A 24,984-nucleotide genomic window follows, 5' to 3' on the forward strand; every position below is an offset into this window, starting at 1 on the left:
GTTTATAAGTTTTGTAGTCAATGTTGCCAATGTTTGCTGCACACAAAAAAAAGATAGGGATGTTAAATTTTTAAGTCACTTTTTGAAAGTATGGTAGATAAATTGGGTACCAAATTTGTTTTCAACTGCATGTCATCCTCAGACTCATGAGCAAACTTAGGTGGTTAATAAAATATTATGAGCATGGGTTAGAACTATTATTTATAAGAATATTAAGTCATAAATTGTAACAAATTATTGTTTTCAACTGCATGTCATCTTTAGATTAATGAGCAGATGATTAATAGAACATTAGGAGCATTGCTTAGGGCTATTATTTGTAAGAATATTAAGTCTTGAGGCGAATGTTTGCCACTAATTGTTCTCGTTTTGAAGTTGTTTATGGATTTAATCCACTTACGTGTCTTGATTTGCTTTCTATTCATTCTAATATTTTTGTGAGTAAAGCAGCCACAAGTAAGGAAAATGGGATCAAAACATTGCATAAAGAGGGGAAGGAGACAATTGAGAAACAAGATTTCAATGTTGCTTCAAGAATTAACAAAGGACGGAATGAAATCATTTTTCAACCCGGTAACTGGGTTTGGATACATTTTCGCAAGGAGTGAGTCTCATCTCAAAGGAAGACAAAGTTACATCCAAGAGGGGATGACCCTTATCAAGTCCTTGAAAGAATTAATAACAATGCATATAAAATGATCTTCCATGAGAATTTTCAGCACATCGTACTTTCAATGTTGCTGACTTGAGTCCTATTGATGTAGGTGATGATTTTCTGATTCGAGGACGAATCCTTTTGAAGAGGGGGAAGATGATAAAGATCACGGTGTTCCAAATATTCCAACTGGACCTATTTCACGATCCAATGCCAGGAAGAATCAACAAGCATTCATTCTTCATTTACAAAATTGGATAAGCTCTGTTCAACTATTATTTCATGTGTTACAATTTTATTAGATTGAGGAAGGACCATTTGGAACTTCAGAAGCGAATATTTACATGGTTGAAGGAGCAGATGAAATTACAAGCATCATTACATACATGAGTTGTTAGAGAACTTTATTTATTTTTAATTTCATAAAGTTTGTAATGGTAGAATTGTCAAATTGACTTCGTCTTTTGTGGAGATTCAAGGGGATCGAGATTAAATTCTGACCACTAACTTCTTTTGTGGGGAGACTATAAGTACCCACAAATTATTATGTAAAAATAAGATTTGTGATGAATGAAATTGATCTCTTTTTAAGCATCATCTATGTCATTTTTAAGTTTCATGCCATTCTTGCCGTAGAATTGCATGTGAGCCATTTAGTCAAGCTTTGATATTGTGTGGTTGAGGCAAATTCTCAACCTTTATTTTTAGGATTTCTTTTCTCCGTATTCATTGTAATTTATCCTAATACAAACAAGTTTATTTTTCTAGGGAATGTATTAAGCAAAAAGAAGGACAAAATAAAAATATTAAATACATTTTCAACTAATACATTTAGTTAGAGAGATATTATGGTCAATATAAGAAAAGTATAGCATTAACTAATTTTCATGGACACATGGATCCTTACCATGCTAAAATGACTGCTTTTATTGTTATCAAACCAATAACCATTCATAGGAGCTAAATCTTCCAATTGATAATTAGGCCAGAGAATGAACTTGAATTTATTTTTATATCTATCAACATGTTTGCTACTTTTATCTAAAACTTGATCACGAGTTTTTCTTATTTGCATTGTAAAATTATGTATTTCTATGGATATCATTTCTATTTCTAGAATTGAAACAAATTAGAATTTTGAACTCTCACGACTTCTAGGTGATAAGAAACTTTCCCGAAGCAAATCATAATGATTTTTGGTTCTCTTTCCATTCATTTTTTGCGGACAGCTAATGCGTTCCACTTATTGAACAGGGTTCTATGGTCGGTCCGCGACCCCTGGATACCGATTTATTGCAATGGATTTACTAAAACTCTTTTTGTTAAGTACTTATTTTTAGTACTTATTTTTATGAACTAATAAAATACCTAAGGTTTGATATATAATAAATTGTCCATCATTTTGTACAACACACGAACATGTTCAATAATAATAATTTATTTTTTAATAATTCCTTATTAACTTGAAACTCCTTTAGGAACTATCAGAATCTCCAAATTCATTTCTCATCTTTAAATACAAGATACACTAATTTTCATGATATTTATCCGTTTAAGCTAGAGACAATATACATTGATATTATTCATGCCAATTAAGGAATTATCCCATCTCAAAGGAAAAATAAAATATCTATTTAGGAAGAAATAAAGTTAGCTTCTGTGTTTTTCTTGTATTATTTTTTCTTTCTACTATATTTAAGCCAAATCATTCCCGAGTTTTTTTTTTCTAGGCTAGTATTACAGGAGATTTTTTTTTCTTTTCAATTATTTTTTTTTAATTTTTACTAATAATAGAATTTTCATTTTTATTCAAATTTAAAATAAAGAATTTGATTGGTATAATCCATGGATTACTCAAAACCAAAGTTCTAGATTAATATAGAACAACTTAATATTTATTTTTTTTATTGTTCAATAGGTTGAATTCTTAATTTATTCTGAGATAATTAAAATCTTCCTTATAAATTTTTTCAATGAGTTCAAAATTATTACCCTAGGTTTAGTATTTTGATTAGAGATTCCTCTTTCTTATTCTTAATCAAATTTTTGAGTGGGCTTGACTTAGTTGAATCATGATTTGTGTTGTCTTTCATTTTCTTTTCGTTTGTTTGAAAAAATATATCGATCAATTCCGATTCTTTCTTTTTCTATTTATTGTTTTCTTTTCTTTTTCAATGTTGGTTTAATCTCCTCCTATAAAGTCTGAAGTAGGAGCAACAATACGGAATAAGAATCGAGAAAGGTCGATCCCCCAATCGAAGGCAATGAGCGTTTAGATTATAGGTCTCCTACTCTTAGATTTCTTCCAAATTCGAGAGCAATCCTCCACCATTTCTCTTCAAACTTAATCCTACAGTTTCTCAACAAGATTACCCACAAGTTCTATGGAGGAATAGAGTGTTGAAAGTGCCCAGAAATCATTCCCCCAATTCAATCCGCCATTGAAGAACTTCAAGAAAAATTTGAAAATCCAATTCGAGAATACATGATGACTCGTCGAGCAAGAATGATTCCAATCAGTTTCTGCACCTCCAAGGAATGCTTCCATAGAAGACCACGAAGAAAAATAACCTGAGAGCGTGCCGAATTGAAGGAAATAGGTTTCGAAATTAAATTGGGGATAAGATTCGAATTCCTATCTACGATCTCTTTTCCTTCAAATTAAGGATTCCTCTAGCTTTGAAGGAAGAAGTTGAGTAAACTTGATGAAGGAATCGAGAGCTGAAACGTCGTAGAACAAACTACCCACGAGATCGAAAATCTGGCGTTTCGAGTGAGTTGCATACCGAGAATGATTTCTAGAAGTTAAGGTTCTACACTCAAAGACGTTCCTTAAAAAAAAATGTTGTAAATGAAGAAATAGGGCCTTGAAACCCCTAGAATCGGCTATCCAATAAGAAATCCTTTGTTTTATCTCCAACGATAAATCAGATTTTGGATGAACTTTGGAAGCAAAAATCTTAGGCTACGATCCACGAGAAGGTATCAAATAAATCCCTAGCCCTTTCTTGTAACATCCATCTTTAAGTTTCACGAAGAAATCGAGGAAAGAAACGCTGTAAGTGGGCTGTACAAGCCGAGTTTCAGATGGCGGCGATGTGAAAAATGCACATCTTCTTCCTACTTAGATGAAGAAAACGATGATACGGCCAGTTCAACTGAATTGTCCAAGTCAACTTAAAATTTGACCTTTTCTCTGGTTTTCTCAATTTTAACCCCATTCCAGACTGATTCTCATAAAAAATATTATGGTTTCATAAACTAGACACAATAAGGAGTATGTGGAAGGAAATTTGAAGTAATTCAGATACTAGAAGCTCAAGAATAGAGGTCTCAAACGTCGACGACGAGGCAAGTAGCCCCCTTGGACTCTTTGTTAAGAAATACCTGTAGAAATCGCTTGGATTTTTATATGAACCCTAAACCAAGTATGAATTAAGAATATATGAAAAAAAAAAACCAAATAACTGTGAGTTAAGACCCTGAACCAATCAAATAGGTCGAGGTTTAAGTAACGTTAAAATAACCCACTATATGAGTTCCGCTACCTATCAAATTTTAATACTGAGCATATTATAGCATGTTGAGGTTAGATATGAAATTTGGGGGTCATTGGATAAGGATAAGTAGGTAAACCAAGAATGGTAAAATGACCATAATGTCCCTATATTATTTCAATATTCACTCTAGAAACAATGGTTAAAAACTATGTTATTTCAAACCCTCCATTGTTGCTTCTACTTTGCATGAAAATGCTTCCACTAAATCATGTTACTAACTAGTTGGTTTGGTTCGGTTCAATTCTTGGATCCACTAGATTGAAACGACCCAGCTCAATTAAACTCTTGATAATATAAAAATCATAAGTTTCTTAAATTACATAAACTTAAACCCCTAATTTTTTTTTAGAATGTTTAGTTTGTGTCTAGTTGATCTCTAAATACTTAAAAGTATCTAATAAGACTTCTTTTCAAATGAGTGATTTGATATATCATAGAGGACAAAATATTTATTTGTTTCAAATATCTTAGGTTGACCATTCTTTTTTGTCAAGTATTTTGAATATTATCATTGTGAATTACTAATGCCGATTGAATCTCATTAATAACAATATCCCAAAACTTGGGTAAAGATGACATCAAAATTAATACTTTAATTTCATCTTCAAAATTTATTTTCACTTAACTCAGTTGACTTATAATCATGATAGTCACCGTTACACAACTATTTACAAACTTAAAAGGTAAAATAATAAGGAGTACAAGAGAAAAGTGCTTAAAATAGTTTCAAAATATAGGAAAAAAAAAAGATAATAGTGATGGGTCAAAGTCAACATTTGTTTTCTAGTTAGCATGGTACGGTCAAAACTTATTTATTTCTTGAGTTTACCATTTACATGTTTTCATTTTTCTACTTTTTTTGCGCGCATTTAAAAATGAAGCAAAATTAGTCTGGTTGTCACGCTTAGACCTATTATCCTTCCACCAATAGGAGCAAAAGTTAACGTTACTATGTGAAACTAGTTTCATGTCATTTATTCAACAACAAGGGTGTTAGCATGCATTTAGAAATGAACCCATATTTAAAAAATTTAGATAAAATAGAAAAGAATTGTTATCTCAAAGATAATGATACTATGTGTAACTAGCCTCAAGATGCTTCCTTAACTCTTAGGGGCGGTAAACCAACGGTTCCTTCATCCAAGACCCATGACCCAACTTCCAACATGGAAGGGATAATCTGGAGAATCATTCCAAGAACCCTAACGGATGGGTTACAAACTCACATTATCAAGCTCGACAACAAACAATGTTGCCGACAAACTTATGAAGACTACATGAAATTACGAATATATTAATGTAGGATTTTTTAATTTACCGATTTTTAAAATGTTAAATTATGTAAAATTACGGGCAAATAAGAATATTTTAGAGAGCTCTTCCTTTTTTTTTAAGATTTTGATATTTAAGAAAAGAGAAAATGAATAAAAATAGGAGACATTTGATAGATTTAAGAATGAAATAAGGGTATTTAAAAAGCTAAAAAAACAAGGAGATGAAATATTAATGATATTATTGGGTCATAGGTTGAAGGAGAGGAGTGAGTGAAAATAAAAAGCCAAGTCACTCATAGTTAGAACCTTATTTTAGAATGTTAAAGGGCACTAGTTTTGAAAGTTCATGAATATTTTAGGTACTAATGGTTTTGTCAATATAGGAATGCAACTTATATTAATATTCATACTAAAAAATTACTTTTTTATGTTTATGTCACGAGCCATTTCCGGTGGGTTCTCGAAGCAAGTTAAAAGAGGTTGAACACAAAGTAAAATGTTTTCTCAAAATAAAAAAAGAATTAAAATATGGAGTGAGTACAAGACTCGGAAAGTAGCCTAATTGTAAGTAAGTTTTTAACCATGTTCATAGTGGGTGCTTGGATACCACACTCTTTTCTTAATAATAGCTTGGTGTTTTCTCAAAATAAAAAAAGAATTAAAATATGGAGTGAGTACAAGACTCGGAAAGTAGCCTAATTGTAAGTAAGTTTTTAACCATGTTCATAGTGGGTGCTTGGATACCACACTCTTTTCTTAATAATAGCTTGGTGTTTTCTCAAAATAAAAAAAGAATTAAAATATGGAGTGAGTACAAGACTCGGAAAGTAGCCTAATTGTAAGTAAGTTTTTAACCATGTTCATAGTGGGTGCTTGGATACCACACTCTTTTCTTAATAATAGCTTGGTTCTAGTTTTTAACCATGTTCATAGTGGGTGCTTGGATACCACACTCTTTTCTTAATAATAGCTTGGTTCTTGTCTGGAATAAGGTTTGGAATCGGTAATTATTCTTATTTCTTTTCCTTTAGACACTCGTGGTTGGGAGCAAATCGAACAAAGTGTTCGTCCAAAATTTTTAAAAGGGCCCAACCAGATTCGAACTGGTGACCTCTTGATCTGCAGTCAAATGCTCTACCACTGAGCTATGAACCCATTTTATATGATTTTAGCCTTAGTGACCCCTTCTACCAAGTGTCAGTCCAAAAGTGTAAAACGTGTCTGTCGAAAATAGAAAGGCCAAAAAGATAATTCAAACATAGTTCATCTACAAACTACCCAAAGCTATTAAATACAAATTGAAGAAAATAAGAAATAACATAAATAATTTTAAATGTAATTCAACTCCCGAAGATAAAAAGTCTTCAAATTACATTCCAATGTCAAGTGATATTTTATTACAACTCAATTCTTTTCTTGATTTATTGTAATTGAACTTAAAAGTATGACAAATAAGCTGGATTTATTTTAAATTTCCTTTAAAATTTTTGTGCACAAAATACAATGTAAATAATATATATATTTTTTTTTTTACTGTTTTGTAATTTGTATGGTATTATTAGAGGCTTTTGAATGAAATATGATAATTGATTTCTTGTCCTTTTTGACCATTTTAGATACCTCCAATATTTGATGCATCACGTTTCACTATGTGGTCGTCGTTTGGAATTGTATTATTGATCTTATAGATTGAATGAGTTATAGGTGACGAAAGGGTTTCTCGGTTTCTATTTTTTTTTTCTTTTTTCTTTTTGCTGATGGAGTTTGATTGCTTATGAATGTTTTCAGAGAGGGAGTGGGAGAGATTGTTAATGGGTTTTTGAATCATTAAATTTTTAACCCATTTTACAAAAAATTAAAAGCAAAATTGGAAGGGTTTAGGTTTAAAATCCATAATATCTTAATAGTTGATTGTTCCTCGGTTTAAGAGAATTAAAGAGGTCTTGAGGGAGGTGTTAGAGTAGTTCGAAAAGAGGATCATTGAGGATTATTAGGAGTCTGGCTAGCCTCATGTTAGCTAATTAAGGATGAACGTCATCTTCATTCGAGTCCTTGATTTTAACAAAGGTAATAGCTATTTATCGATTTCTTACGTTTATTTTTTCATTTTGATTAGAACTTAAATTAGAAAAGGATCCACCTTTAATTTAAATCTAAAGTATTCGTATATTTATGGCTTTAATTTAGTGTGATTAATGATTTACTACTTTTCAAAGTTTTTAATTGAGTTATACTCAAGTTAACATTTGAGACGGTGGTAACAGTTTAGGCATTCAACGATATAAATTTTTTTTCATACCGACAATATAATATAAGTGATGTTGAAGATAAGTATATTTAAATACATTTATTTATTGTGGTAGTGATGTATTTCACATGGTATTGATATGGTCTTTGTCACATCTCGAGTTATATATTAGACTTAAGTAGAGAGTTTATTTGACTAATGATTTGATTTTTTTGGGTGGTAGAGATGTCTTTTACAAATCAAGACTTATTATTATTTTCAAGACACTCATCAAGGCATTTGTAAATGTGCCTGATATCTTGAAAGATTTAAGACACATAATTGAGAGAACCTAAATTTTTTTTGAAGTTGGCTTTTCTAGGATACGCCATCACAAAAGTTTGAGACAAACTCAATGGAACATCTAACGCTGCATAACAACCCCATCTGTGAGACAATCTTTGAAGGCTCCCTCATACGAACCCATCCAAAATAATCACACATAATTGATTTTTGGTATGTACACAACTAGCTGATATCTTGAAGGATTTATGACACATAATTGAGAGAACCTAAATTTTTTTTGAAGTGCTTTTCTAGGATACGTCATCACGAAAAATAAACTCAATGGACCATTGGATGGGTTTTATAAAGGCTCAAATAAATTTAAAATCTAAGGAAACAGATCTGAGTTTGATATTATTTGATTTTGGGTATGTACACAACTAGCTGATTTCTTTTGATTACATTAATGAATGTATGTAGATGTTTAAAGTGTTGATCTTAATGGTTTTAGAAAATATCAACACATCATCAATATAAACTATCGAGATTTTTTGAAAGGATTGAAAATATCATTCATAATCATCTGAAATTTGGATGGAGTGTTTTTTAGCCTAAATCGCATGACGTTGCTCTTATATTTTATAAACTGGACATTAAATGCTATTTTATATTTGTCCTTTTAGGAAATTAGAATTTTTCGAAATCCCAATTTCATATCGAATTTTATAAAAACATTCGACTCTAAATTCTTTTTATCAAATCATTTTTTATTTGGATTGGATATCTTATTTATTCTAAAACCTTATTCAAAGGTTTGTAGTTAATTACCAGTATCATAATTTCTGGTTTCTTTTCAACATGTTGTTAACCTAAAATGTCAGACATGACCACATGCTATTTGAAGACTTTATCAGCTTCCTTTACAAAATATCACCTAAAATTTCAAAGTATTTAGTGTTTGATTCTTTTTTACTTTAACCCTAGGGTTCTATTTACTGTGAACTTGTGATAATTTTTGTCAAATTATATATTTGAATACCTAAATACATTAAGATATAATATCTTATTTAAATAATATTAAAATGTCATAGAATATCATAATATATGTTTAATTAATATGAATCTCATTCAAATTTTAAATATATATTTTTATTTAATGTTTATGATACACGTCAATTATTTTAATATTTAACATATCAAATACGTTAATATGTTTTGATATTATACTTCAAGACTATAGGAACTTACTCAGAGGACTTGAGAGTTACGTTGGCCCACAATGCATCTCATGGACAATGCAAAACGATGGTGGTGCTCGAAGGTGAATTGTATAAAAAACTAGTCATGCGCCAAAAAATCATGGGAAGACCATTAATGGAATTGAAGCAATCGACGCTCCCCTGGATGGGTTTCCAATCAAAGACCTAATGTTTGATGTTGACTCTTTTGAAGAAAGAGACACACGATCGAAGAACAAGAAACGTGGCGATAGCTCTGAGAACTCTATCACACTCATAAAAAAAATGTGTCGAAGAGTTAGACATTACATAGAAGATCTTGCTTTCATCGAGGAGGCCCGAGTTTGATTCTCGACAATGAAATTTTATTTTCTTATTTCTTTTATTTTATAGTTTCATATTTAAACTTTACCTAGGTTTGAGAAGCACTATAATGGACGAGTTCAATAATATCTTAAATTCAAAAGACTCTTATGAACTTGGTTTGAGAGTCACTATAATGATTAAGTTCAATAGTATCTTAGATTAAAAAGACTTTTATGAACTTTGAACCTTTAATAGGGTTATGTCATAGATATTTGGTTCAATTTCTACAAGTGAGGTTGAGGTGATTCAAATGGTTAATGTGATAATTCAGTCATTTTCAAGGTCTCTTTTGTTGAACGCCATCATGGCTGAGATGACTGAGATGAGCACCCAAGTGAGTTTGACAAGGAGGGTCGTAGAGAACCCCACCCCAAGCCAAGCTCATTTTGGGCTTAACAAACTTAAAATCCAAAAACACAAACCCTTAAATTGGAACTGGGATGCTAAAGAATTAAAAAACTTTATTTTTGACGTAGAACAATACTTGAAGGTTACAGGAACTTGCTCGTAGGACCTAAGAGTTACGTTGGCCACAATGCATCTCATGGACGATGGCGCTCGAAGGTGGATGATATAAAAAATGGGTCATGCACCATAAACTCATGGGAAGACCGTTGATGGAATTGATGCAATCGACGCTCCCCTGGATGGGTTGCCAATTAAAGACTTGAGGTTTGATGTTGACTCTTTTGAAGAAAAACCACACGATCGAACACCTCAAAATGTCGCGGTAGCTCTAAGAAATCTACCATACGACCTGAGAGTTGAGGGCTACAGGAACTTTCTCATACGACCTGAGAGTTACGTTAGCTGCAATGCATCTCATGGACGATGCAACACTATGATAGTGCTCGAAGGTGAATGGTATATAAAATGGGTCATGCACCATAAACTCATGGGAAGATCGTTGATGGAATCGATGCAATCAATGCTCCCCAGATGGGTTGCCAATCAAAGACCTAACATTTGATGTTGACTCTTCTGAAGAAAGAGCCACAGAATCGAATAGCTCGAAGCATCGTGGTAGCTCTGAGAACTCTAACACACACAAGGAAGGACGTGTCGAAGAGTTAGACATTAAGCAAAAGATCATGCTAAAACTCTTCAGCGATCTGACAAAAGACTTCAGGACATCCTTACCAAAAATCCATTGTCATCTAGCGGTTAGGATATCTGGCTTTCATTGAGGAGACTTGGGTTCGATTCATGTTAATGAAATATTATTTTCTTATTTCATTTTATTTTACAGTTTCTATCTTAGATTAAAAAGACTTTTATGAACTTGGTACCTTGTTAGTGTTATGTTATAGATATTTGGTTCAATTTCAACAAGTGGGGTTAAGGTGATTCAAATGATTAATGCGATAATCTTTCGAGGTCTCTCTTGTTGAACGACATCATGGTTGAGATGAGCAGGTGATTCAAATGGTTAATGCGATAATCCAGTCGTTTTCGCGGTCTCTCTTGTTGAACGACATTGGACTATAGAGAACCACACCTCAAGCCAAGTTCATGTGGGCTTAACAAACTTAAAATCCAAGAACACAACCCCTTAAATGGAAACCGGGATGCTAAGGAATTAAAAAGATTTATTTTTGACGTAGAACAATACTGGAAGGTTACTGGAACTTGCTCATAGGACCTAAGAGTTACGTTGGTCGCAATGCATCTCATGGACGATGCAAAACAATGGTGGCGCTCGAAGGTGAATGGTAAAAAAAAAGGGTCATGCACCATAAACTCATGGGAAGACTGTTGATGGAATCGATGCAATCGACGCTCCTCTCGATGGGTTTCCAATCAAGGACCTGATGTTTGATGTTGATCCTGTTGAAGAAAGAGTCAAACGATCGAACAGCTCGAACGTCTCGGTAACTCTGAGAATTCTATCACACACATGAAAGGACGTGTTGAAGAGTTAGACATTACCCAAAACATTATAGTAAAACTCATTAGCGATTAGACAAAAGACTCCAAGACAACTACACTTAAAATTCATTGTTGTCCTACAGTTTGTATATTTTGCTTTCACATAGGAGATTCTGTTATAGTTTCATCTTTTGTCACCAATTATATTTAAACTTTGCCTAAGTTTGAGAGGCACTTTAATGGTCAAGTTCAATAGTATCTTAGATTAAAAATACTTTTACGAACATCGTACCTATGTTAGTGTTATGTTATAGATATTTGTTTCAATATCAACAAGTGGGGTTGAGGTGATTCAAATGGTTAATGCCATAATCCGGCTATTTTTTAGGTCTCTCTTGTTGAACGCCATCATGGTTGAGATGAGCACCCGAGTGAGTTTGACAAGGAGACTCGAATTTAAACTTTACCTACATTTGAGAGGCACTATAATGGTCAAGTTCAATGGTATTTTAGATCAAAAAAACCTTTTATGAACTTTGTACCTTTGTTAGTGTTACTTTGTACCTTTGTTTGTATTACTTTGTACGTTTGTTAGTGCTATGTTATAGACATTTGGTCAAGTTCAACAAGTGGGGTTGAGGTGATTCAAATGGTGAATGTCACTTTATTTGATTCAAATTGTTAATATTATAATACAGTTGAACAGTTACCAGTTATTTCCAAGGGCTCTTTTATTGAACGCCAACAAGTCTGAAATGATTGAGATGAGCACCCGAGTGAGTTTGACAAAATTGAAATAAAATAAAATAAAATCACTCAAACAAATCAATAAAATTGAAAAAAATTTAGCCTTGTGACACTTCCCTCAACTTGAAGGGGCGGTAAGCCAAGGATTCCTTCGCCCAAGACCCATGATCCAACTCCCAACATGAAAATGATAAGCTATAGAATCATTTCAAGAACCTCAATGGATGGGTTACAAACTCACATTACAAATCTCGACAACTAGACGTGTCACCGACGTTAGAAGAACAACTGCATCAGAGCAAGTCATGGGGATAAAAGATCCCATTGAAGGATGATAGACCAACCGTAATCTTCAGCCCAACGAGCCAAGCTTTTGTAGAAACAAGAACCCTTGTATTAAAGAAATTAACACCTTATTATACAAAATTTGGATAAACCAAGATATAAAGCTAGAATTAGATTATGAGATCCAAGAGTGAGAAGCAAGATTTGGAACCTTTTTCTAAATTGAGTCACTTTACAATATAACTTGATCAAGGCTTGATTGAATAACTTAGATGCAATCTATCACAAGAATTGCATGAAACTTAAAAACGACAAAGATATGCTCAGATTTCTATAAGGGGGGACCTCTCAACTTAAGAGATCAATTTCATTGATCATAAATATGTTTTTACATAATAATTATTTATAGTCTCCCCACAAAAAAAGTTAGTGACGGTGATTTAATCTAGATCCTTTAAATCTCCACAGAAGACAAAGTCAATTTGAGCATAACAAACTTTATGAAATTAAAATAATAAATAAATTTTTCTAACCACTCATGAAATGTTGCTTGCAACTTCATCCGCTACTTCAACCATGCAAATATTTAGTTTTGAATCTCCAAATGATCTTGACTCAAACGAATCAGCTTGTAACACATGAAATGACGGTTGAACCTAGCCAATTCAACTTTGTAGATGAAGTATGAATGTTTGTTGAATCTTCTTAGCCTTGGGTTGTGTAATAGGTTCAGTTGGAACACCGTGATTCTTATCATCATCCCCCTCTTCAAAAGGATTCCTCCTCGATTCGGAAAAATTATCACCTACATCAAAAGAACTCAACTCAGTAACATTGAAAGTAGAATGTACACCGTGATTCTTATCATCATCCCCCTCTTCAGGATTCGTCCTCAAATCAGAAAAATCATCACCTACATCAAAGGGACTCAACTTAGCAACATTGAAAGTAGAATGTATTGACAATTCTATAGGAAGATCAATTTTATTGTTCCATGCAATAAAATGAGTCATTTTACTAAATGTCTTACAGAGCATTTATAGTCAAATAAAGAATTAGATATCAAAGCTATCTTTATATCTACAGACAGCACTCCCAATTGAATTCAGCTATTTATGCTTAACATTAAAATGAAAATTCATCACTAAAATTATTTACGCTAATTCATTGAAATTTTAAAAAGAAATCATCTCTAAATTTAGATAAAATAGTAAGTTATACTACTTGAATCAGGTGTGGTGAAGGTCGAATTAACACGTGACCTTCAAATCTTCAATATTACTCTCTCCCAACTAAGCTATCCCCTGTAACATTGAAAATGAAAATTCAGAAATTTTAAAAAGAAATAATCACTAATTTTCGATTGAATATTCAGGTTATGCAAGTTAGTCACCTTGAATTAGGTGCCGTGAACGTGGATCAAGCACGTGACTTTTAGATCTTCACTAATGCTCTCCAAACTGAGTTAACCCGCTAACATTAAAAATAAAAATTCATGGGTAAAGATATTTTCACTACTTCATTGAGATTTGAAAAAGAAATAATCACTAATTTTAGATTGAATAGTCAAGTTATGCAACTTAGTCAACTTGACACTAGATCAAACCCGTGACCCCTTGAGATCTTTAGTGACTCTCTCAACTAAGCTATCCCCTGTAACATTTAAAATGAAAATCCGAAATTTTAAAAAGAAATAATCATTAATTTTAGATTGAATAGTCATGAGTCAAGTTATGTGACTTGAATCAGGTGCGGTGAACGTGGATGGAAGAACACGTGACCTTCAGATTTTCAATTTGACGCTCTCAAAACTGAGTTATCCTCACTAGTATTTGGAAAAAAATCATAAATAAAGGTATTTCCGCTAATTCATTATATTTTAAAAAGAAATAATCACTAATTTTAGTTTGAATAAAGTTATGCAACTTAATGGACTTATGTAACGTAAACCAAGTGCCGTGACCGTGGATTAAACATGTAACCTTCAGATATTCAATCCCAACTGAGTTATCCCCACAATCATTAATAATCAAAATTTACAGGGTATTTTCGCTATTTCATTATTCATTGAAATTTTAAAAATAAATAATAACTAATTTTTTATTGAATAGTTAGCTTATGCAAATGGAAACAGGTGCGGTGAACGTGAAGATTAAACACGTGAACTTTAAATCTTCAATCTAACGCTCTCTCAACTGAGCTATCCACACTAGCATTAAAAATGAAAATTCATCAGTAAATGTATTTTTGCTAATTCATTTTAATTTTAAATAGAAATAATCACTAATTTTTAATAAGATATTCAAGTTATCCAACTTGTATAAGGTGCGGTGAACTAGAGCACGTTAGGTATTTCCGATAATTCATTGAGATTTCAGAAATGAATAATGACTAATTTTAGATTGAATAGTCGGGTTATGCAACTAGAATCAGGTGCGGTGAACGTGGAGAACAAACACGTGACCTTCAAATCTTCACTCTGATGCTCTCCCAGCAGAGCTATCCCCGCTAATATTAAAAATGAAAATTCATAAGTAAAGGTACTTCCGCTAATTCATTATATTTAAAAAAGAAATAATCACTAATTTTAGATTGAATAACAAAGTTGTGTTTTTAGATTGTATAGTCAGGTAATAAACTTGTATTAGGTGCGTTGAACGTGGATAAAACACATGTGATCTTCAAATCTTCCGTCTAACAATCTCCCAACTGAGCTACTCTTGCTAACATTAAAAATGAATATTCATCAGTAAAGGTATTGGGTACGCTTCTGGAAATTAAACAAAAGGCAATAGTATTAGACCGAGATGCCCGATTTAAATCTCACTTTTGGAAAATTCAACAAATATTGGAAGACATGTTGAGGGTATATATGATGGATTTTGCAGAAAGCTGAGATAAGTACCTACCCCTTATGAAATTCGCTTATAATAATTGTTTCCAAGCCACCATACAAATGGCCACATACGAGGTTCTCTATGGACGAAGATTTTGATCCCCTATCTTTTGAGAAGAAGGAGGGAAAAAGATAACTATTGGGCCAGAGCTGGTGCAAATTACCAACACCGCAGTCCAAAAGATTAAAGTTAGGATACAAACCGCACAAAGCCGAGAGAAAAGCCATGTAGACCTAAGGCGCAAGGACATGGAATTGTAGGTAGGGGATCATATATTCCTAAAGGTAGCACCCCATGAGAGAGGTACTCAGGTGAGGTAGAAAGGGGAAGCTAAGCCTTAGGTTTATTCGTCTCTTTTAGATATTAGAACGGATTGGATTTGTGGCCTATAGAATCAGACAATGCCCAAATTTGTCTACAGTACATAATATCTTTCATGTATCCATACTACGGAAGTATACCCAAGATCCTTCGCACGTACTGGCTCATGAAACTCTCTTCTTGAGAGATGACCTATAAAGAAGACCCGATTCAAATAATAGACAAGAAACTCAAAAGATTGAGAAACAAGAAAATCGCTCTTGTTAGGGTCCTATGGAAGAATCATAGAGTAGAAGAAGCCACTTGGGAAACAGAAGGCAAATAAGAACCTTGTACCCTGACCTATTTTAGAATAAGCACTTTTGATGACCGAAAGTTTTCAAAGAAGAGGAGAATTTGCAACACTCAAGGTCTCCAATAAGAGATAGTGTATAATCCCTACTAGGTTGTATCTAGAAGAAAAGAACACATCGAATTGAAAAAACATTGAGAAAATGGTACTTTTTCTAATTTTTATAAACTTCCTTAATTATTAAATTTTTTATAGAATAATAATTACAAAGTGCTTAAAAAAGGAAAGCTATGATCGGAGAAGACTTTTCTGGCAGAAGATTCAGAAAAATAAAGAATGAAATTATAGAAATTATAGAAATTCTAGATGTTTCAATGGTAGTGGAAAATTCGTCTATATTATGAATTAGGGTAGACTATTAGGGGCAAGAAGCAAGCTTGTTTCTGGACCTTCTAAATAAGTTTACTCATAAGTTTGGTGAAGGAAAGAGGTCCTCATAGTGCTAGTAGGTTTACACACGAATAAGTCCATGTTAGGTTACCCTCTAATGTTTTCCTAAGCTAAAACCTCAACTCCTAAAGCCTAACCCAAGACATTATGTATAAACTTAGGTTCATCAATAATCCATGTACCAAGTACCTAGAACTATGTGAATAACATGCTAAATAAGTTTCTATGATCCATACCCATAAATAACCATTATCTGCTATTACAATGTGTACTAAAAGACCCCTATTCTTCTTTAGGTAGGATGTCCTGCAATATATATCATGAGCTGGATGCTATGATAGGCCTACCTTTCCCATCAGCTAAATGAGATGTCCTGCACCACGATTTACCAGTCGGATTACATGATTATGACGACAACACTCATGTGTTCTTGGGGAGAAAATTGAAGGTTATTTTAGGGGAAGGTTTTCAGGATCAGTATATGATACATGACACAATGACCTCTTAGTTCTAAGATCCTAAAAACATAACAAGAAGTAATATCCTAGCTTAAGGTCGCGATTAAGAACCTACTAGTAGGCTACTTACTAAGTTTTACTCACTCCATGTTTATCATTTTTTTTTCAAGTAACTAATAGTTGGTCATGGATGAGAGCAGACTTTGGAGTGCGGGTCATGGACTAACCTCTGTTTTTAAAATAGTTTTTTTTGTTCTTCTTTTGAGTGTGCTTCTTATTTTGTATTTGTAACGAGTATGTATATGTAACACCTCAAACCTGAAGAAAATTAGCTCCCATAAGAATAAGTCACTCATGAAAGACCCAAAGGACAAAAAGGAAAAAAATTTAAGTTTTAAGCAAGAACAATAGACATAGTCAATTGAGTACCCTAACAAGTGATTTCAAGTAGTTAAAAGGCCTTTTAAAAATGATTCGAAAGCCTTTTAAAAACGGTTGGAAAGGAAAAAGTAAATGAAAAGGGCAAAAAAGTCATTTTATCAATTATCAAAAATCTTTCCCGATTTGTAATTCCTTATCTAGAAGGAATCTCAAGATTCAAAATAAGGGGAAAATGATAAAAAAAAAATGAGGAATTTGTAGAAAAATTATTGTTTTTTCGAGAAAAATAATAAAAAAATATTCTAAAAGTGGAAAATTACAAAAATACCCCTAAAAGAATGGATAATTAGAGAAATGTCACTCTAATTAGAATCAGAGCATCTATGGTGACCATCCGAGCAAAATCCTTCAAACTCAAATCTCAACCGTTGGATCTCCTCCAAAATTTGATATGATCTCAATGAACATGCACGGATCATCACATCCTCTAGCTTCAGAGGTAGAAGTTGAGTAAACTTGATGAAGGAATCGAGAGCTGAAACGTCGTAGAACAAGCTATCCAAGAGATCGAAAATCTGGCGTTCTGAGTGAGTTGCATACTGAGTACGATTTCTAGAAATTAAGGTCCTAGACTTAAAGACATTCCTCTAAACCAATTCCTTTAGTCTGAAGAAAGATTATGAAAGTGGTTCAATAAAGAAATAGGGCCTTGAAACCCCTAGAATTGGCTACCCAATAGAAAAAATCATTTATTTTTTCTCCAGCGATAAATCAGATTTTGGATGAACTTTGGAAGCGAATATCTTAGGCTACGATCTGCGAGAAGGTATCAAATCAATCCCTTACCGTTCCTTGTAACACTCATCTTTAAGTTTCACGAAGAAATGAAGGAGAGAAATGCTGTAAATGTGGCTGTACAGGCCGAGTTTCAGATGGCAGCGATGCGAAAAATGCAAGTCAACTCAAAATATGACCTTTTCTCGGGTTTTCTCAATTTTAACCCCATTCCAGACCGATTCTCATAAAAACATTATGGTTTCAAAAACTAGACACAATAAGGAGTACGTGGAAGGAAATTTGAAGTAATTCAGATAGTGGAAGCTCAAGAATAGAGGTCCCAAACGTCAGTGACGAGGCAAGTAGCCCCCTTAGACTCTTTGTTAAGAAATACTTGTAGAAATCGCTTGGATTTTCATATGAACCCTAAACCAAGTATGAATTAAGGATATATGAAAAAAGAAATCCAAAGAACCCTGAGTTAAGACCCTGAACCGATCAAATAGCTCGAGATTTAAGTAACGTTAAAATAACCGATCAAATAGCTCGAATCTTACAACAAAGTCTAATTGAGCCTCTCTCTATTAAGAGATAGCTTCGAATCAAATTCTTTAGTTTGGACAATGGTTGCATTGATTTAGTCAAACAACTGAGACTAGTGTATTTCCAATAGTATAAACATTTTGTACGTGTATTTTCTTACATATTAACAATTGTATACAAATAATAACTAAATTTATGAGTAAAAGTTTGGATGGAGTTTTATTAAATAGGTAATCTTAAATTATATCTAAAAGTATATAAGATTTTTTTTTTATATACATTTACGAGAACAAATCAAAGAATACAACTACTATCTCGAACTGTAAAGAATTTAATTCCAACCTATTCTAATGGACAAACGCTTTATTAGACTCTATTGTAAGATTTCATTTCCTCTATTTAATGAATATGGTATGCACAAAGATCCGACGTCACACTTCATGATTGGAGACCAATACAGTGAGCTAAGGTCGTCCATACCGTCCTTTGGTCGAATTATGTCAATCAAATGTTGCAGCAAGCAAAGAGTTTTTAATAAGTTTGCTATTGCAAAGAGCTTGGTTTAAGGCACAAATGTCTCTGATGTGAAAGGCTCACCAATTCAATGAGATTTAAGTAACCATGAATAAGACACATGATACAACTTGTAAACGAAAAAATGTCCATGACTCTTGTTATTTTCTTCCACTACAAACCTTCTAGCCTCGTGCACTTTTTTGTCATTGACATCCTTAATTGAAATTAGAATTGAAGGAAACATTTCTCCACAACTTATTATGGAACACCTTTGATATACAGTTTCAACAGATTTACTTTGTCGAGGAATACTTTAAAATTCGATATTTATAGTTGAACAACTTAAATTGATGAAGTGAAATCTTACAATAGAGGTTAATAAATCATTTGTCTATTAGAAGGGAGCTTCAAATTAAATTCTTTATAGTTGGGATAAGGGATGTTTTAGTCCAACCAAGTATACTTTTTAGTTTTAAAATAAATTAATTTTTTTAGTTTAAAATAAATTGATTTTTTAGTTTTAATTTTATTCTTAATAAATTAATTTTGATGTGGTGTTATGTATTTTAATAAAATTAACATTAACTTAATCAACAAAAATTTGTATTTTTTTTAAAATTATAAGCTAAATTAATAAAAATACCATTGAACTTTGCACTTTATCTAAAAAAAATTACTCATAATTTTTTTTTTTTTTTTGAAAATACTGTTGAATTTTCAAAAAAAAAAAAAAAAAGCTTCAAAACTACTCTTTAACTTTCAAAAGTGTTTAAAAAAAGATAGATGAGGAGAAAATTGTGTTCATGGGGAGAAAATTAAAGGTTATTTTAGAGGAAGGTTTTCAAGATCACTATAAGATCCTGAAAACATAACAAGAAGTAATATCCTAGCTTAAGGTCGCCATTAAGAACCTACTAGTAGGCTACTTACTAAGTTTTACTCACTCCATGTTTATCATTTTTTTTCAAGTAACTAAGAGTTGGTCGTGGATGAGAGCGGACTTTGGAGTGTGGGCCGTAGACTAACCTCTGTTTTTAATCTAGTATTTTTTTTTCATCTTTTGAGTCTACTTCTTAGTTTGTGTTTGTAATGAGTATGTATATGTAACACGCCAAAAATGAAGGAAATTAGCTCCCATAAGAATAAGCCACTCATGAAAGACCCAAAGGATAGAAAGGAAAAATTTAAAGTATTACGCAAGATTAAGGGACTTAGTCAAGTCACTCTCTGCCTAACAAGTGATTTCAAGAAGTTAGTCATTTTATCAATTATCAAGAATCTTTATGGATTTGTAATTCCTTATCTAGAAGGAATCTCAAGATTCAAAATAAGGGAAAAATGATAAAAAAGCGATTAGGAATTTGTAGAAAAATTATGGATTGTTCGAGAAAAATAATAATAAAATATTCAAAAAGTGGAATATTACCAAAATACCACTGGAAGAATGGATAGTTAAGAAATGGCACTCTAATTAGAATCAGAGCATCTACCGTGACCATCCGAGCAAAATCCTTCGAACTCAAATCTCAACCGTCGGATCTCCTCCAATTTGATATGATCTAGAATGAACACGCACGAATCATCACATCCAACGACTAGTATTCAAAGCCAAGGTCGGTAAAGCTATGATCGGAGTTGATATCTCTGAAAAATTATCCAAAAAGTTCGATCTCTAAATAACGAAGATTCTGGAACTCTCAATGTCGGTTTAAGCATCTCCTATAAAGTTTGAAATAGGAGCAACAATATCGAATAAGAATCGAGAAAGGTCGATCCCCCAATCGAAAGCAATGAGCGTTTAGATTATGGGTCTCCTACTCTCAGATTTCTTCCAAATTCGAGAGCAATCCTCCACCATTTCTCTTCAATCTTATTCCTACAGTTTCTCAACAAGATTACCCACAAGTTCTATATAGGAATAGAGTGCTGAAAGTGCCTAGAAACCATTCCCCCAATTCAATCCGCCATTGAAGAACTTCAATAAAAACTTGAAAATCCAATCTGAGAATACATGATGACTCGTCGAGCAAAAATGATTCCAATCAGTTTCTGCACCTCTAAGGAATGCTTCCATAGAAGACCACGAAGAAAAATAACCTCGAGAGCATGCCGAATTGAAGGAAATAGGTTTCAAAATTAAATTGGGGATAAGAGTCGAATTCCTATCTACGATCTCTTTTCCTTCAAATTAAGGATTTCTCTAGTTTCAGAGGAAGAAGTTTAGTAAACTTGATGAAGGAATCGAGAGCTGAAACGTCATCGAACAAACTACCCACGAGATCGAAATCTTGTGTTTCGAGTGAGTAGCATACCGAGAATGATTTCTAGAAGTTAAGGTCCTACAGTCAAAGACGTTCCTCCAAAACCAATTCCTTTAGCTTGAAGATAAGATATGGAAGAGGTTCAATGAAGAAATAGGGCCTTGAAACCCCTAGAATCGGCTACCCAATAAGAAATCCTTTGTTTTATCTCAAACGATAAATCAGATTTTGGATGAACTTTGGAAGCGAATATCTTAGGCTACAATCCACGAGAAGGTTTCAAACAAATCCCTAGCCCTTTCTTGTAACATCCATCTTTAAGTTTCATGATGAAATAAAGGAGAGAAACACTGTAAATGTGGTTGTACAAGTCGAGTTTCAAATGGCAGCGATGCGAAAAATGCGCATCTTTTTCCTGTTTAGAGGAAGAAAACGATGATACGCCTAGTTCAACTGAACTGTCCAAGTCAACTCAAAATTTGACCTTTTCTCGAATTTTCTCAATTTCAACCCCATTCCATACCGATTCTCGTAAAAAAAATTATGGTTTCATAAACTAGACACAATAAGGAGTATGTGGAAGGAAATTTAAAGTAATTCAGATATTGGAAGCTCAAGAATGGAGGTCCCAAACGTCGACGATGAGACAAGTATCCCCCTTGGACTTTTTGTTAAGAAATACTTGTAGAAATCGCTTGGATTTTCATATAAACCCTAAACCAAGTATGAATTAAGGATATATGAAAGAAAAATCCAAAGAACTGTGAGTTAAGACCCTGAACCAATCAAATAGCTCGAGATTTAAGTAATGTTAAAATAACTCACTATCTGAGTTCCGCTGTCTATCAAATTTTAATACTAAGCATTTATAGGAGGTTGAGGTTAGATATGAAATTTGGTGGTCATTGGATAAGGATAAGTAGGTAAACCAAGAAACGGTGTAAAATGACCTTAAGAGGTAAAAACTATATTATTTCAAACCCTCCAGTGTTGCTTCTACTTTGCATGAAAATGCTTCCACTAAAGCATGTTACTAACTAGTTGGTTTGGTTTGGTTCAACTCTTGGGTCCACTAGATTGAATCGACCTAGCTCAATTAAACTCTTGATAATATAACAATCATAAGTTTCTTAAATTAGGTTACCTTAAAAGTTTAACCCCTAGTTTTTTTTAGAATGTTTAGCTCTGTGTCTAGTTGATCTCTAAATGCTTAAAAGTATCTAATAAAACTTCTATTTAAGGAACTTTTCTGTATAAGTGAGGTAAGACTTCAGGTTTATTATTAAGGAATTTCAAAGGAGTGATTTGATATATCATAGAGGACAAAATATTTATTTGTTTCAAATATCTTAGGTTGACCATTCTTTTTTGTCAAGTATTTTGAATATTATCATTGTGAATTACTAATGTCGATTGAATCTCATTAATAACAATATCCCAAAACTCGAGTAAAGATGACATCAAAATTAATACTTTAATTTCATCTTCAAAATTTATTTCTACTTAACTTAGTTGACTTATAATCATAATAGTCACCCATACACAAATGTTTACAACCTTAAAAAGTAAATTTGTAAGGAGTACACGAGAAAAGTGCTTAAAATAGTTTCAAAATATAGAAAAAAAAGATAATAGGGATTGGTCAAAGTCAACATTTGTTTTTGGTTAGCATGGTACCATCAAAACTTGTTTGTTTCTTTCAAATGTTTTGAGTTTACCATTTACACGTTTTCATTTAAAAATGAAGCAAAATTAGTCTGGTTGTCAAATGTTGTCACGCTTAAAACTACCATAAAGGTATAAGCGACCTATTATCCTTCCACCAATAGGAGCAAAAGGCAACGTTACTATGTGAAACTAGTTTCATGTCATTTATTCAACAATAAGGGTGTTAGCATGCATTTGGAAATGAACTCATATTTAAAAAATTTAGATAAAATAGAAAAGAATTGTTATCTCAAAGATAATGATACTATGTGAAACTAGCCTCAAGATGCTTCCTTAATTCTTAGGGGCGGTAAACCAACAGTTCCTTCACCTAAGACCCATGGCCCAACTCCCAACATGGAAGGGATAATCTAGAGAATCATTCCAAGAACCCTAACGGACGGGTTACAAACTCACATTATCAAGCTCGACAACAAACAATGTCGCCGGAAAATTTATGAAGACTACATGAAATTAAGAATATATTGATGTAGGATTTTTTTAATTTACCGATTTTTAAAATGTTAAATTATGTAAAATTACTGGCAAATAAGAATATTTTATAGAGCTTTTTCTTTTTATTTAAGATTTTGATATTTAAGAAAAGAGAAAATGAATAAAAATAGGAGACATTTTATAGATTTAGGAGTGAAATAAGGGTATTTAAAAAGCTAAAAAACAAGGAGATGAAATATTAATGATATTAATGGGTCATAGGTTGAAGAAGAGGAGTGAGTGAAAAAAAAAAAGGAGATGATTTATGCAACTCACTAATAGTTAGAACCTTATTTTAGAATGTTAAGGGCATTAGTTTTGAAAGTTCATGAATATTTTTGGTACTAGTGGTGTTGTCAATATAAGAATGCAACTTATATTAATATTCATACTAAAAAATTACTTTTTTATGTTTAAGTCACGATCCATTTCTGGTGGGTTCTCGAAACATGGATTTCAAGCTAAAAGAGGTTGAACACAAAGTAAAATGTTTTCTCGAAATAAAAAAAGAATTAAAATATAAAAGAAGGTATATATTTACAATATATTCAAAATAGAGTTTATAGGCTCATAGCACAAAATATGGGAAAGGTTAAAAAAAATCATTTTAAAAGATGGAGTGAGTACAAGACTCAGTAAATAGCCTAATTGTAAGCTTGGAATAAGGTTTGGAATCGATAATTATTCTTATTTCAGTAGCCTAATTGTAAGTTTTTAACCATGTTCATATGGATGCTTGGATACCACATTCTTTTCTTAATGATAGCTTGGTTCTTGTCCAAGAATAGTGGGTTCTATGTAGTGGAGGACTTTGGAATAAGGTTTGGAATTTGGAATCAGGTTTGAAATTGGTAATTATTCTTATTTCTTTTCCTTTAGACACTTGGTGGTCGGGAGCAAATCGAACAAATTGTCTGTCCAACCAAATTTGAACTGGTGACCTCTTGATCTGCAATCAAATGCTCTACCATTGAGCTATGAACCCATTTTACATGATTTTAGCCTTAGTCACCCCTTCTACCAAGTGTTAGTCCAAAAGTGTAAAAAGTGTCGGTCGAAAATAGAAAGGCCCAACCAAGTTCAAACGGGTGACCGGTTAAATTCTCTACCACTGAGCCATGGATCTATTTTGTAGGATTTTAACATTGAGTGACCCCTTAGACATAGTGTCAGTCCAAAAAGTGTAACAAATTTCTATCGAAAATAGAAGGGCCCAACTAGGTTCAAATTGGTGACCTCTTGATCTGCAATCAAATGCTCTAACATTGAGCTATGGACCCATTTTGTATGATCTCAACCTTAGTGACCCCTTCGATAGATTATCGGTCCAAAAGTGTCCCTACCGAATCGACTATGGACCAATTTTGTATAAATTGGTGG

General features: G+C 32.8%; 1 non-coding gene across 1 annotated transcript; it reads right to left on the reverse strand.

Moving 5' to 3' along the window:
* Positions 1–6,572: 6,572 nt before the first annotated feature.
* TRNAC-GCA lies at positions 6,573–6,644 on the reverse strand. Its single transcript has one exon. It is a non-coding gene; the product is annotated as a tRNA-Cys (tRNA).
* Positions 6,645–24,984: the final 18,340 nt, after the last annotated feature.

The sequence above is a fragment of the Cucurbita maxima genome, unplaced genomic scaffold, assembly GCF_002738345.1.
Source record: "Cucurbita maxima cultivar Rimu unplaced genomic scaffold, Cmax_1.0 Cma_Scf00056, whole genome shotgun sequence".
Classification (NCBI taxonomy): Eukaryota; Viridiplantae; Streptophyta; class Magnoliopsida; order Cucurbitales; family Cucurbitaceae; genus Cucurbita; species Cucurbita maxima.